We start from the raw sequence: 14,583 nt of genomic DNA, 5'->3' as shown, positions 1-14,583 counted from the left end.
CACTAGCCAATGACGTTGGTGGCACATTGGCTCAGTGGTTAGCACTACTGCCTCACAGGGCCAGGGACCCAGGCTCGATTCCAGCCTGTCTGTGTGGAGTTTGCATGTTCTCCCTGTGTCTGCGTGGGTTTTGTTCTGGTTTCCTCCCACAGTCCAACGACGTGCAGGCTAGGGTGGGCTGGCCATGCTAAATTGCCCGTAGTGCTTAGGGATGTGTAGATTTGGGGGATGGGTCTGGGTGGGATGCTCCGAGGGTTGGTGTGAACCTGTTGGGCTGAAGGGCCTGTTTCCACACTTTAGGGATTCTATGATATGACAGAAGGTTCACCAGACTGATCACATTTTTTTCACACAGAGGGCGGTGCGTGTGTGAAATGAGCTGCCAGAGGAAGTGGTGGAGGCTGGTACAATTACAACATTTAAAAGGCATCTGGATGGGTACATGAATAGGAAGGGTTTGGAGGGATATGGGCAAATGCTGGTAAATGGGACTAAATTAATTTAGGATATCTGGTCAGCACGGACGAGTTGGACTGAAGGGTCTGTTTCCATGCTGTACATCACTATGAGTCTATGACTGTCCATAAGACCATAAGATGGGAGCACAGAAGTAGGCCATTCAGTCCATCCAGTCTGCTCCGCCATTCAATGGCTGATCTCTAAATCCTCAGCTCCACTTTCCTGCCTATTCCTGTCACCCGAGATTCCTAGTAATTAAAAATCTGTTTCAGCCTTGAGTATACTGAATACCCCAGCCTTGCTGGCCCTCTGAGGTAAAGAATTCCACAGATTAATAACATTACAATTATACAGAAGAGGTCCTTCATCCCATTCTGTCTGTACTGCTACCTACACTAGTCTCACTTTCCTGCACTGGGCCCATAGCCTTGAATGCCATGACACTTAACGTGCTCATCCAAGTACTTTTTAAAGGTTGTGAGGTTTCCTGCCTCAACTACCTTCCCAGGTAGGGCATTCCAGACCCCAACCACCATCTGGGTAAAAAACATTTTCCTCAAATCCCCTCTAAACTTATTGCCTTTGACTTTAAAATTATGCCCCCACCCCTTGTTATTGATCCTTTGACTAAGGGAAACAGTTGGTTTCTATCCACCCTGTTCATGTCCCTCATAATCTTAGAAGTCCTACAGTGTGGAAGCAGACCATTCAGCCCAATGATTCCCTCCAAAGAGCATCCCACCCTACTCTGTAACTCCACATTTCCCAAGGCTAACCTACCTAGTCTGCACATCCTTGGACACTGTGGCCAATCCACTTAGCCTGCAAATCTTTGGACTGAGGGAGGAAACTGGAACAGCTCGAGGCAAACCCCACGCAGACACTGGGAGAATGTGCAAACGTCACACAGACAGTCACCTGAGGCTGGGATTGAAGCCAGGTCCCAGTCACTGCGAGGCAGTAGTACCAGCCACTGAGCAACTGTGCCATAATCCTCCGGCAGATCCCACTCACCCTCGACCTTCTCTGCTCCGTTCATGCTTATCCAGGCTCTGTTTGTAGTTGAAATGCTCCAACCCAGGCAACATTCTGCTTTGCACCCTCTCCAATCCATCACCTCGGAGAGAAGAAATTCCTCCTCATCTCTGCATCAAATAGTTGACTCCTCTACTCTGAGATTATATCCTCTGGTCCTCGACTCTCCCAAGAAGGGAAGCAAGCTTTCCGAAACCACCCCGTTAAGTCTCCTCAGAATCCCAGTGTCCCGACTCGAAACGCCAACTTTCCTGCTCCTCTGATGCTGCCTGCCCTGCTGTGTTCCTCCAGCTCCACACTGTGGTTATCTCATCCTTGGAATCTGATATGTTTCAGTAAGGTCACCTCTCACGCTTCCGCATTCCAGTGAGTAACAGACCCAACCTACTCAACCTCTCCTGATAAGACAGTCCCTCCATACCTGGTATCAGCTACGTGAGGAGAGATTGAGGAGACGTGGCCTGCCTTGTTTAGCATTTAGAAAAATAACAATTGATCTCACTGAAGCCTACAAAATCCTTACAGTCTGCAACCAGCTAAATACAGGAAGGATGCTTCCTCTTCCTTCGGGGTTTAAAACTAGGAGGATACAGTCTTGGAACAGGGGTCTTGGATCGTTTAGGATTGAGGTGAGGAAGAATTTCTTCACTTGGAGAGGGTGAATCTTTGGAATTTTCAATCCCAGCAGCTGAGAAGGCTCACTCATTGAGAGATTGTTAGGTATCTATATATTAAAGACATCAAGAAGAGTGCACAGCAAGCTCCCAGAAATAGCAATGAGAGAATGACCAAATCTTGTTTTAAATTAAGGAGCAGAATTAGGCCATTTGGCCCACTGAGCCAGCTCCGCTATTCGATCATGGCTCATATGTTTCTCAAATCCATTCTCCTGCCTTCTCCCCGTAACCATCGATCCCCTTACCAATCAAGAACCTATCTCTGTCTTAAAGTCAGGTAATGACTTGGCCTCCACAGCCCTCTGTGGCAATGAGTTCCACAGATTCACCCCCCTTCTGGCTGAAGAAATTCCTCTCATCTCAGTTCTAAGGTTGTCCCTTCACTCTGAGGCTGTGTCCTCAGGTCTTAGTCTATGAGTAGAAACATCTTCTCCACATCCACTCTACTCAGGTCTCTCAGTATTCTGCAAGTTTCAATCAGATCCCCTCCTCATCCTTCTAAACTCTATCAGTCCTCAACTGCTCCTCATATGACAAAGGTCAGTGACACCTCAATGGGCCAAATGGCCTGCTTCCACACTGTAGGGATTCTATGATTCTATGTTCTCCTGGGAGGAGATTGGTTCAAGCCCAGAAACTTGAGGGGCCTGGAGACAGCAGACGGAGGGAAGCCACAGTTTGCTGAATTCCTGCCGGTCAGGCGAATGGAACGTACTGGCCTTTCCATGCAGTGGAAGAAGGATGCAGAAGTTATACTGCAGCTGCACAAAACTCTGGTTAGACCGCACCCCCCACCCCGCCACTTGGAGTACTATGAGCAGATCTGAGCACGACACCTTAGGAAGGGTATATCGGCCTCGCAGGGAGTCCTCAGAACCTATCTATCTCAGCCTGGAATATGCACAAGAAACTCTGCCCCCCACCAAAGCTCTCTGGGGCCAAGACTCACAACCCTCTGAGAGAAAAAATTCCTCCTCATCTCAGTCCTAAATTGGTGCCCCTTTATTCTGAGGCTATGCCCTCTGGCCCTGGACTCTCCCAGGAGGGGAAACATCCTCACAGCATTTACCGTGTCAGACCCATGAACAGTCCTACTTTGCAATGAGATCAATCATAGAAATTAAGCCTGTTTTCTCTTGAATTTAGAAGGGTTGAGCGGGTCATCTGCATGAAGTCTTCAAGACATTAATAGGAAAAGGACAGTGTAGATAAACTATTTCCCACTGGTTGGGGTTTCTAGAACGAGAGGGCAGAGGCTGAGAATGAAGGCCAGAGCGTTCAGGAGAGATGTTAGGAAGCACTTTGACACACAAAGGGTGGTAGATGTTTGGAACTCTCTTCTACCGACGGCAGTGGATGCTGGATCAGTTGTTAATTTTAATCCCACGACAGATACACTTTTGCTAAGCAGAGGTATTATGGAATAAAGGCCATGGATCGGACATGATCTCATTGAATGGTGGAACAGGTTCGAGAGGCTGAATGGCCTTCCTCCGGTTCCTGTGTCGGTCTCGCCATCTTCTGGAGTGAGGCAGGAATAGCGGGGAGGTTTCGTCGGCTGGCCGAGTGGAGCATGGCAGAATTGGGATGTGGCTGAGGTGCTTCGGAGGCGGGATGCTCGCTTTCCGGAGCCTGGGGCGGGTGCGAGTCTGCGGCGGTGGTTACGATGTCATATTTACACTTTAAACGCGTGTAAACCGAGCAGCACATGAGCTCAAGCGATACGGCGGGGTTTCAGAAATGCTGAATGAGACAGCGTGGCTTCGTGTGATATGAACCGGTGAAGCAGCGGCAAAGACAAACAGCCCTTCACGAGGAATCCGCTCTGTCATAGCGCGGCTCGGACAGCAGTATAAAACAGAGCAGAGAGCACTGGAGATACTCAGCGGAGAGAGAGAGAGTTAACGTTTCCGGTGTTAGTTTTCAAAAACTCTTGAGACGTTAGCCCTGGTTTTATCTCTCTGCTGCCAAACCTCCTGAGCTGCTCTGATGCTCTCCGTCTCCCTTTCAGGTTTCCTGCACTCCACAGCGTTTTGCTTTGATTTTGGAAGTCAATTCACCGACCAGGCATGATGAACATTTCCCAGAGCTAAATCATGCATGATAATGGCAATAATAAACTAATAATTGTGTCCGGCTCTTGGGAAGAGCCTTCTGATCTTTTTCCCGACTCTTTCCCCTGAGCGTGTCTCCTTCTCGGGAATTCCTCCTAGCCTCCGATAAGACTTATTGAACCAGCTTTCGTTACACGCTCCCAGCCGGCGCATTCCAGATCACAATAACTCGCTCTATGTGACAGGAAAATCCATTCCCCCAGCGTCCCTCCGCTTCTTTTGTCAATTATTTTACATCAACAAATCCTCTGATGGCTGACAACTTCCCATCTCTCCTGAATTCTGGATCAACGTTCTCAACATGACGATGGTGGGAGATAAAATTGGGGAGTGGGGGTTTTGGGGGGAAGTTCAGTGTGGGACATAAACTGTCAGTTCGCCCATCCAGGGGACTGGGCTAAGCTCACCAAGGCAACTGGAGCAATTTCCAGTTAACGAATCTGGAGGATCATTTTCCAATTTAAAAAAAAGACAACCCGTTGATTGTTCCCATTGATTGTTGCAAAAGCCCACATGGTCCACTGGTGCCCTGTAAGAAGGAAATGTTCCGTCCTTACCCGGTCTGGCCTACATGTGACTCCAGGCCCCCACAGCAATGAGGCTGAGGGAAATAGCTCTGAGGGAAATCAGAGGCGGGAACAAACACTAGCCTGACCAGGAACACCCAGAAACAATTAGACAAAAAAAAATCATTTATCCCTAAAGGCCTGTTTTTCTGTACTGTCCACTCAACCATCTTCAGCTGCTTCGTCAATGACTTTCCCTCCATCATAAGGTCAGAATTGGGGGATATTTGCCAATAATTGCACAAGGTTCAGCACCATTCCCCGCTCTTCAGATACTGGGGCCCAAATGCAACAACATCTGGACAATATCCAAGCTTGGGCTTAAAGTAAGTAACATTCGCGCCACACAAATGCCAGGCAATGACCATCTCCAATTACAGACAACCTAACCACTGCTCCTTGATATTCAGTGGCCTTACCATCATTGAATCCCCCACTATCAACATCCTTGAGGTTACCATTGACCATTGACCAACTGGTCCAGCCATATAACCTGCAGTGGCTACAAGAGCAGGCCAGAAGCTGGGAATACTGCGGCGAGTAACTCACCTCCTGACTCCCCCCAAAGCCTGTCCACCATCTACAAGGCACAAGTCAGGAGTGTGAGGGAATACTCCCCACTTGCCCCTGGATGGGTGCAGCTCCAACACTCAAGAAACTCGATACTATCCAGGACAAAGCATCCTGCTTGATTGGCACCACATCCACAAGCATCCATTCCCTCCATCATCGATGTTCAGTAGCAGCAGTGTGTACCATCTACAAGATGCACTGTAGCAACTCAACTGGGCTCCTTAGACAGCACCTTCCAAACCCACAACCTCTACTAACTAGAAAGACAAGGGAAACAGATACATGGGGACACCATCTCCTGCAAGTTCTCCTCTGAGCCACTCACAATCCTGACTTGGAAATATATCACCTGTCCTTCAGTGCCGCTGGGTCAAAATCCTAGAATTCTCTCCTTAATGGCATTATGGGTCTACCTACAGCACAGGGATTGTAGCAGTTCAAGACAAGTCAAACAAATCAACCAATCAGAAAAGTCAAGGAAGCTTCATTGGTTGGTTCTTGACCATTGATCAAACAATCCGCGTTTTGACAAATGAGAACCAAGCCGCTGAATAAGTTCCCGCATGATTTAGTGCCACCTATGTCTGTCACCACCCAGGCTCTCTTTTATTTTCGCTGCAAAATCCAGAGATTCTCAATCACTGGAGACACTGGGAACATTCTGGAGGATTGACAAGTCCAGCTGTACCAGTCAATTTTGCTTATTCCATCATTGGTAGATTCTTGTTGTGGTCACATTCCCAACAATGACCAGCAATGTTTCACTCACACTAGCGGGAAGTGAGTGGATGTGGGGTTGCACCAGAAGGCGGTGGGAGCCTACCTTTTGCAATCACTCCTCATTTATCATCCAGCCAAGCCTACCTGTCTTCTCCAGCAGAGATTACAAAAATAGCCTTAAAATACTGACCTATATTCCATCATGTTACAGGGAAGAAAAACTCATTTCATTTTGTGCAATTCACCGCTGCACCTGTCCCCTTTATTCCATTGTGCATGAAGATGTGTGTGTCTGTGCGAATATGTATGAGAACGTGCATGAGTATGTCTGTGTTTTTGTGGGTATAGTGCAGGTATGTGTGTCACTGTGCTTGTCCACATCTGTAAGAATGCGGGTGTTAATGAGCATGCATAAGAATGTATCTGTCAGCATGTATGTGAGAGAATATGCCTGTGTGTATTTTTCCTGAGTGCTTTTGCGTCTGTGCAAGTGAATGAACATCTCTGTGTGTGAGAATTTACATGTGTGTATGAATGTGTGTGTGTGAGAAAGTGTGTGTGTATCTATTAGTGTGTGTGAATGTTGGTGTGTAAGACTGTCTGTGTAAGAATGTATATGTGTGTCTGTGTGTGAATGAATGTGTATTTATGAGCGTTTGTGTGTGAGACTGCATGTGTCTGTGTGTGAGAGAATGTACATGTCTGTGTGAGTGCATGTGAGAATGTGTGAGTGTGTGTATGAATGTTTGTATGTGAGAATGTGTGTGTATATGTGAGAACATATGTATATGAGTGTCTATGAATGTTTGTGTGTAAGAAGGTGTGTGTGAAAACATATGTGTGTGTGAATGTGTGTGTGAGATTGTAAGTATGGATCTGTGTGAGTGAGTGTATGAATGTTTGTGTGTGAGAATGTGTGTGTGTACGAATGTTTGTGTGTGAGAATATACGTGTGTGCCTGTGTGTGAGTGAGTGTATGAATTTTGTGTGTGAGAATGTGCGTGAGTGAATGAATGTGTGAGAATGTGTGTGTGAGTGTATGAATGTCTGTGTGTGAGAATGTGTGAGTGAGTGTATGAATGTGTGTGTCAGTGTGAGTGAATATATGTTTGAGTGTGAGATTGTAAGTTTGTGTCTGTGTGAATGAATGTACAATTGTGTGTGTGAGAATGTGTATGTGTGTCTATGTAAGTGAGGGTATGAATATGTGTGTGTCTGTGTGTGTGAGGGTATGAATGTGTGTGTGTCTATGTGTGTGTGAAGGTATGAATGTTTGTGTGTGAGATTGTAAGTGTGAGTGAGTGTATGTATATGTGTGTGTGTGTGTATGCATGTCTGTGTGTGAGAATGTGTGAGTGAGTGTATGAATGTGTGTGAGAATGTGTGTGTATATCTGTATATGAATGTGTTTGTGAATGTGACTGTGTGTGTTTATTGCGTGTTATCACTGTCTGTGCTTTTGCCTATCTGTGGACATTGGTAAGGGCACGTGACAGATAGAATGTGTGTCTATGTGCGAATGTGCATGTGAATGTGTGCGACTCTGTGTGAGTATGTGTATCTCATGTGAGTATACCTGTTCTTATTGCTCCTCTGAAGGGACAGACCCCAAGACTGGACTCTGCAGGAAGGAATTTTGATCCAGTCACAATACCCTCAAGCTTGGCATGTAATCTTCTGCCTTGTACTGTCTAGCTGGAGGAACCAGAGCAGATGGCCTAAATAGGAAACTGCTCTGCAGGAGAGGCGGGATTGTTTGATCTCAATGAAGAGGCAGGTGATGACTCTGTCTGTACAACGGCTCAGTGGCCCTCACTGCAGTTTTAGCAATCCACTGAACACATCAAACATAATCGAGCACTGCTGACAAAACAGGCTCACAGGCCAGGCTTCAGGACACTGCAAAGTGTTGCAAAGTACTCGCTGACAGAAATGGGCCATTTGGACTAACTGGCTCACGCTGGTGTTTATGCAATTATATATGCCTCTCAGTACAAAACATCGACGTTTCCTTCTCATCCCTCTGACTCCTGGATAAATCCAACTTCCCCTTCAATCATTCACCTCAACCACTTGCTGTGGCTGCAAAGTTCCACTGCCTCATAGCTTTCTGGGGCAAAGATCCCTTCTTGAGATTTTTTGAGTGGATAACTTACAGGTATGGCCCCATTCCCGGTCCTGCTCAGAAGAGGAGAGGCCTCGAGCACCAAATCCCTTCATAAACATGACAACCATTATTAAGGTTTATGAAATCTTGAGCGGCATGGATAAGGTGAATGGTCGGTGTCTTTTCCCTAGGGTGGGGCATTTCAAGACTAGGGGGCATATTTTTAAGGTGAGAGGAGAAAGATTTAAGAAAGACATGGGGGCAACTTTTTTTTACACAGAGAGTGGTTCATGTGCAGAATGAACTTCCAGAGGAAGTGGTGGATGGGGGTACAGTTACAACGTTTAAAGGACTTTTAGATAAGTAAATGTGTAGGAAAGGTTTGGAGGGATAAGGGCCAAGCGCAGGCAGGTGGAACTAGATTAGATTGGGATTATGGTCGGCATGGACTGGTTGCACCAAAGGGTCTATTTCTGTGCTGTATGACTCTGACTCAGCCGATAGATTGATCCCTAACCTGTTCAAACAATGGGATCACTGCAGGAAATCTTTCCCAGATATACATCCAATAACCTGCTCAGGATTAATTACCTTCATCCGAGAAGGTGGGCATCACCAGCAAGGCCACCCTTAATCGGATCGGTCATTTTCAGTGGGCAGTTAAGGACCAACTTATCACGGAGGAGTCTGGAGTCACGTATAGGCCCGACTGGGCAAGGAAAGGCCAGGTTTCATTCTTGAAAGAGGCTTGATGGAACCAGACAGGTTTGTATGACGATCGACAATAGTTGTAGCAGTCACAAGCTTTTCACTTCCAGGATCGTGAACGGAATTTAAATTCCGCACATCTTCCGGGATGGAATTGGAACCCCTGGCTCCAGCAAGTTCACCAAGACCTCTGGGTAAGCAGTTGACTGACATTACAGCTAGGCTGGCAGTGATTGGTCAGCCAGCTGGACATCATAGAATATGAGCTCCCTGATTGGGGCTGTTAATCTGGCCCAATCAAGGAGCCCTGGCTGACATAAAAGGTGCGTGTCAGGGGTACCAGAGTCTGAATGAGGCAGTATTAAAGCCAAGGACTGTCCATGTGTAAATAAAGGGTGATAGGATACCAGCCTCTGTGCACTTATTTCAGGCTAGGTCAGCAGAGTAACTTTCCATTTTAACATGTTTAACATAATTTTATCTGTTTTTTTTTCAATTCTGTCATTCTAAAGATGAACACTACTGCTTTGCTGTTGCTGGAGCTTCATCAAGCTGTGTTGCTACTTTTAGAGGTTTGTGTGTCTCTATCCAGATATCTCCTCTACCCAAGTTCCATTCATACTTTCTAAACAGTGCATGACCTTAATTTTCTGCCTAACCTCACAGTTAATCTATGCAATATCTCACCTGCCAGTGAGACTTGGAAAGTGAGAGAATGGCAGGAGCAGTGATGAGAGCTTGAGTAAAATGGCTCTATACTCTCTGGAGTTAGATTGAGAGGCAATCGCATTGAGGTGTAGGTGATTCTGAACAGGCTTGGCAGGGCAGGTGCTGGGAAATTGTTTACTCTGCCCCTCCCAAAGCACGGTTGAAATTGTTCCCTTTCTGGGTGGTATAGGTTGAGTGGCACGGCTAGAGCATAAGCTTCCTCAGTAAAATGGCCCTTACACCATTAAATACCGGGCCTAACTTCCTTCAGAAACAAAAACAGAAGTTGCTGGAAAAGCTCAGCAGGTCTGGCAGCATCTGTGAAGAGAAACCAGAGTTAATGGTTCTGGTGACCCTTCCTCGGAACTTCCTTCAGGTTGGGCTTGACGGTAATGAATGCGGAAAACTCTTTATTCAGGAGTCAGTACAGACACGATGAGTCGAATGGCCTCCTTCTGAACTGTAAAATACGATGATTCTACACTGAGAGGGAGCGGGGTGGTCAGCTATTGTTCTGGCGAGTTTAATGGATGGACAACATGAAACATCCAGCGATGTGTATCGATTTGTAATTCATGGTTTCTTCACTCCCTTGCTGCACATTTCGGGAAAGTTCAGCCTTGAGTTTACAGCGAGCAATGTTAAGCCCATTTCTATTTTGTCTGGGCTGGGCTGTTAAAGGACCTCCCATTTAAGTTGGAGGTGAAGAAGACTTTTCTTTCTCCTTAACAGGTTCGTGAGTCTGTCCAACTCTCTGTCCCAGATCAGGTTGGAGGTCGGATGATGGAGTATTGTTTAGGCAGAGCTACATAGACTCGTGATTAAAAGGGAGTCAAGGGTATTGGGTGGCTGTGGGGGTGGGGGTAGGGGTTGGGAGGTAGACGGGAAGGCAGAGTCAAGAGCAAAATCAGACCACTGAATGGTCCCTGTGACCAACTCCAGCCTCCAATTGCCTTGATCCCTTACAATTCACCTATTGGCAGGTCCATGGCAGACGCCATCTCCCTGGCCCTACACTTATTCCTGGAACATCTGGACAACAAGGATACCTCCGTCAGGCTCCTATTTATTGACTACAACTCCACCTTCAACACCATAATTCCAGACAAACTCATCTCCACACTCTGGGACCTAGGTCTCTGCTCCCACCTTCTGTAACTGGATTCTTGACCTCCTGACCAACAGACCACAGTCAGGAAAGATAGGTGACAACATTCCTCCACAATAATCCTCAATACTGGAGTCCTGCAAGGCTGTTAGCACTGTTGGCTACTCAGCTGATTCGCGATGCAGAGTGATGTCAACAGTGCAGGGTCAATTCCTGTACTGGCTGAGGCTACCATGAAAGTCTCGATCTCACCGTTCACCCTCAAGTTAAACCACCACCAGTTACCCTCTCTCTCTCTCTCTCTAATGAGTGAGTGGGACTATGGCAACTTGACCTTTGACTTTACAGTGCCTTAGGGTCTGACCACTATGATGGCTCCTGCAAGTCATCCAGGACAGCCCTGATCTCAATGCCTGTCTAGAGAGGAGGAGGGAGGCAGAAGATAGTCGTAATCATTTACCAATGCCAGCACAAACGCTGAAGCACTGTCATATTAATCCAGTAAGAGAAACTGAACATCACACACTCTGCCTGTCTGATGCTGCTAGATACTGATAGGATGAGATGTTTAACAGGCAGTGATTCACTATCATCTGGGAATCGAAAACAAAACTACCCTTGCAACTCTGAAAATGATTTGATAATGTTTTTCCAAATACACATATAACCATTGAGAACCGCACAGGCCCACAGATGCCTGCAATTCTGCCCAGTGCAATCTGGCAAGAATGTCAAAGGTTTGGGAGAAGGTGTGGAGACAGATGGAATCGGGACGAGGGACTTCAGTTCAGGTGGGAAAGCCAGGATTGTTTTCTCGGAGCCGAGGAAGTGAAGGATAGGGTCTTTTTGTTCAAAATCATCATGGTTTTTGATAAGACCATGGAGAGGTGTACTGTTCTCACTCGCTAATGCGTCGCAGATTTAAAATAGGAGGTAAGAAGAAATATTTTGGCTCATTGAGTGCTTTTGGGATCTGGAAATTCATGGAATCGGGTTGTTATCCTTGGAGCAGGGAAGGCTGAGAGGCTGATCTCATTGAGGTGCATAAGGTTATGAGGGACACTGGAGGGGCAGAGAGGAAGCAGCTTTAGTCAAAGGGTCACTAACATAGTGTAGTTTTAGGGTGAACGTCAGGAGGTTTAGAGGGGATTTGAGGGAAAAAAAAAATCCACCTGGAGAATGGTGGGGGTCTGGAATACACTGCCTGGGAGGGCAGTTGAGGGGGTTAGCCTTGCCCCCTTTAAGAAATATGTGGACAGGCACTTGAAATGTCATAACATTCAAGTGTTGGAAAGTGGGACTAGTGTAAATAGGTCGAAGCGCAGAAGGTCCTCATGACTCTATGAACTATATATAACAGTAATACTCAAAGGGGAATTGGATAAATATTCACTAAAAAAAAGCACACAAAGTGTTTTGGGGCGAGGAAGGATGTTATTAAACTGGAAACAGTGCAAAAAAAGATTTACAAGGATGTTACTGAACCTGGAGAGATTGGAGGGTTTGAGTTATAAGGAGAGATTGGTCAGGCTGGGACATTTTTCCCTGCAATGTAGAAGGCTGTGGGCTGACTTTCTAGAGGTTTATAAAATCGTGAGGGGGCGGGTTGGGTGAATAGCCAAGGCGTTTTTCTTCCCAGTTCAATGTGAGGAGGAAAGATTCAAAAGGGACCCGAGGGGCAACATTTTCACACGGAAGGTGGTGCATATTTGGAACGAGCTGCCAGAGGACATGATAGAGGCAGGTACAATTACAACATTTAAAAGACATCTGGATGGGTATATGAACAGTAAGGGCTTGGAGGGATATGGGCCAAATTCTGGCAAATGGGACTAGATTAATTCAAGATATCTGGTCAGCATGGATGAGTTGGACCAAAGGGTCTGTTTCTGTGTTGTATATCTCTATGACTCTATCAATGGGATTAGTCCAGTTTTGGAAACCTGGTAGGTATGGATGAGTTGGGCTGAAGGGTTTCGAAGTGTGAGGGGTATGGGAAAGAGCTGGTCATAGAATGGGCTGAATAGCCTTGTTCTGCACAATCTGACTTTATGGTCACCCCTCCTTCCCCTTCAGCCCTGGTTATATCCTGCTGTGAAAACTGGACAATTTGCCTGAAAACCCTCTGAATTCTAGGGGCTGAATCTCCCTTTCATCGTGTGCCAAATGTCCACGGGGCCTGGCAGAGAGGCCAATGATTGACTGAAAGTATATGACTCACTGTCAGGTAAATGTGAGCTGACATTAATGCAGTTCTTTCTAAGTGTTCGAAGGTCACAGAGGATCAGTGGAACTGAATCTGATCATTGATTACAGAATATAATGTTCCACAGCTGTCAACTCCTTCTGAGCTGCACAGGAGATGTATTCAAAAAGTGACATTTTTGGTCCATGTAGAGGTTACTTACAAAATACATTAGACAGCCTTGAAGTGAAATTCCTCTCCCAGCAGTAAAAAAAAACAGAAAGGTGTTTGGTTCCATTAAGCCTGCGATAGGGTTAGGGTCGGTTCCGATAGGGTTAGGGTTTGGGTTAGGGCTAGGATTGGTTCTTGCAAGCCCTTTTCTGTCCTCATGTAAAGATTGTGTCTTATAAGTACATTCAAGGCTGAGATTGGTAGATTTTTAATCAGCAAGGGAATCAAAGGTTGTACAGAAAAGGTAGGAAAGTGAAGTCAAGGATTATCAGATCAGACAAGATCTCAGAGCTGACTCAATGGGCTGAATGGCCTGATTTGCTCCTACATCCTACAGTCTTGTCTTATTTTCTGTTGTGGCTTGAAATGGGAAATGGACTGTTTTAGAAACCAAGGATTGTTGAGGGATTACAACATGCTTTTAAAAGTAAGTAACCTGGCACTGTTTACACAGCTGCCAGTTTGAGCAGACATCGAAGTGCAGTTTGTAGAGGAGCTGGAATCGACTACTGGGTCCAAATGGAGATTCAGCTGGCAACAAGTGGCTGATTGGTCTATGGATGAGTGACCAGTTATCGATAACAAAGGCCTTCTGCCTGACAACAGTTATGTGACTGGCTCCCAGGTAGCTAAACATCTTGGGACAGTGAACAACATAGGGAGAAACTGTGAGGCCTCTACCAGCTCAGGAGCTCTCACTGTTCTCTGCAGTAAAAGCCACTATATTCCTTAAGAAAACCAATTTAACCAGGTTTCCCTCAGCATATTGAGGCTGTTGGGATATTGAGGCTCTTGTCAGGAAAAAGAAAAAGGCATGTATTGGGTTTAAGCTATCGGGCTCAAGTGAATCCCTACATGACTATAAAAAGTGTAGGAGCGCACTCAAGAGGGAAATCAGAAGATCAAAAAGAGGGTATGACAGGGATCTGACAGATAATGTTAAAGATAATCCCAAGAAATTTTATAGCTATATGAAGAATAAGAGGGTCGCTAGGGAGAGAATAGGCCCCCTTAAAGATCAGCATGGCCGTCTATATGTGGAGCCACAGGAGATGGGGGAGATTATTAATGAATATTTCTCCTCAGTTTTTACTGGGAGAATCATGGATGCTAAGAAAATAAGGCAAACAAGTGGAAATGTTTTAGACCGCATACATATTACCAGGGTGAAGGCACTTACAGCCTTAAAGCACATTGCGGTGGATAAATCCTCTGGGCCTGATCAAGTCCATCCTCGGACACTGTGGGAGGCGAGGGAAGAAATTGCAGAGGCCCTTGCAGAGATTTTTGCTTCATCTTGAGTTACTGGTGAAGTTCCAGAAGACCGGAGGGTGGCTAAAGTTGTTCCATTGTTTAAGAAAGGTAGCAAGACAAGTCAGGGAGCTACAGGCC

The sequence above is a fragment of the Rhincodon typus genome, chromosome 43, assembly GCF_021869965.1.
Source record: "Rhincodon typus isolate 14 chromosome 43, sRhiTyp1.1, whole genome shotgun sequence".
NCBI lineage: Eukaryota > Metazoa > Chordata > Chondrichthyes > Orectolobiformes > Rhincodontidae > Rhincodon > Rhincodon typus.
This window is presented reverse-complemented; position numbering follows the sequence as displayed.